Source organism: Nannospalax galili, unplaced genomic scaffold (genome assembly GCF_000622305.1).
Source record: "Nannospalax galili isolate Female #2095 unplaced genomic scaffold, S.galili_v1.0 scaffold136, whole genome shotgun sequence".
In the NCBI taxonomy this organism is placed as follows: domain Eukaryota; kingdom Metazoa; phylum Chordata; class Mammalia; order Rodentia; family Spalacidae; genus Nannospalax; species Nannospalax galili.
The window spans coordinates 1723246-1725033 of NW_008340872.1; the positions used below are offsets into that span (position 1 = coordinate 1723246).

Below are 1788 nucleotides of genomic sequence, written 5' to 3' on the forward strand. Positions count from 1 at the left end.
AACTACCAAACCAAACTGAACCATGGCTGAATGTTAACTGGTACCAGTAACACACAAACAAAGGGGCAATTTGAGTAGGTCTTTGAAAAATGTTATATTTTAAGATAAATCCATTCATTGAAACTTCTAGTTGAGTCTTAGCAATTTTAAAATCACAGCTTTTTATAAACAGAGCTCCCAGGTTCTAGGCCATGTTTAAGAATCCACCCCATGAATTTTATAGAACTCTAGTTTAATGTTTTCTGTAATGTCATCTCAGACCTCCAAGAAACCAAAGCTTTGTTTTATAGGCTGAGCCAGCACAGCTAGTGGGTGTTAAGTAACAATGAGGAACACATGAGATTAACTTGTGGCTCAGCCAGGCTGCACAGAGCAGGAGCACTTGGCAGTGCCGAGTAGGCCTTGTGCTGTGAATTTGTCTTCTTCTGCCTTGACTTAACCACATGATACTGTGATAAAGATTTGAAGTTCACATGTGCAATCCCAACACTCAGGAGGGCTAGGGCAGAATGGCCAGGCGAGGCATCTGAGGCCAGCTTGGGCTACGATGTGAGATATTCTCAATAAATAGTAATAGATAAAATAAACTACAGCTTTGCTTCAGAACAGTTCAGAGGGCAAACCTAAGTCAAGAAGACTCACTTTTTAGTTTTAATGGTCTTCATTAATAATAGGGTGGAAACAAGGCTCACTGAAGCAGCAGCAGAAAAGCGTCAAAGCTGCTCTTCAGGGTGAATTATGAACTCAATGGTCACTACAAACTTGCACTGAACAATACCTCAGTCACAGTAGCTACTGAACACTAAAAGTGGACAAACCAGACTGAGCTGTGCTGTGACTGTGAAACACACATGGACTTTTGAAGATGCGATACAAAGTAAGATGTTAAATATCTCATTTTTACATTGATAACAGGTTCAAATGGCAAGGCTTTGGATAGGATGGGTTAAATAAACCATTGTGAAAATTAATATTGGGCTAGAGGAACGGCTCAGCAGGTTAGCTGCCAAGCCTGAAAACCTGAGTTCAAACCTCGGGCCCCACAGGGTGGAAAAAGAAAACCCAAACTGATTATCATAAATTGTTCTCTGACCTCCATAACTCCAGCTCCAGGGGATCCAACACCCTCTTCTGGCCTTCATAGACACTGCATGCACACGGTGTGCTTATACACATGTAGGTAAAATACCCATACACACAAAATAAACATTGATAAATAAATTTTAAAGTAAAAATAGTGGCTACTGGAAAATTCTAAACCATATTGTGCATTATATTTCTCTAGAATAAGAAAGAATTCCCACTTATTTTAAATACAACTTGTTACTGGGCATGATGACATGTGCTTGTTAATCTTAACATTTGAGAGGTGGAGGCAGGAGGATCAAGAGTTCTGGGCAAGCCTCAGCTACATAGCAAGTTTAAAGCCAGCCTGGACTACATGAGACCCTGTCTGAAAAAAAAAAAAATGAATACAAAGATAGAAGGAGGAGGGGGGGGAGGAGAGAAAGGAGAAAGAAGGGAGGAAGGAATGAAGGAGGGAGGGGGGGAGGGAGGAAGGAAGGAAGGAAGGAGGGAAAGAGGAAGGAAGGAAGGAAGGAAGGAAGGAAGGAAGGAAGGAAGGAAGGAAGGAAGGAAGGAAGGAAGGAAGACAAGCCCAGGAACCTAAGGTATCTATAAGTACAGGGCATTCTGGGTAACAAAAAGCCAGCCGACAGGTCACTTAACCAGCAATGGGAGGTACCATCAACAAGGACCAGGTGGAGCGCTGAACTCTGTCTGCTGGTC

The 1788-nt window shown here is 42.2% G+C and overlaps 1 protein-coding gene across 3 annotated transcripts in view; it reads left to right on the plus strand.

Moving 5' to 3' along the window:
* Runx1 (RUNX family transcription factor 1) overlaps positions 1-1788 on the plus strand; it is a 249953-nt gene that overhangs the window by 141805 nt on the left and 106360 nt on the right. The window lies entirely within an intron of this gene.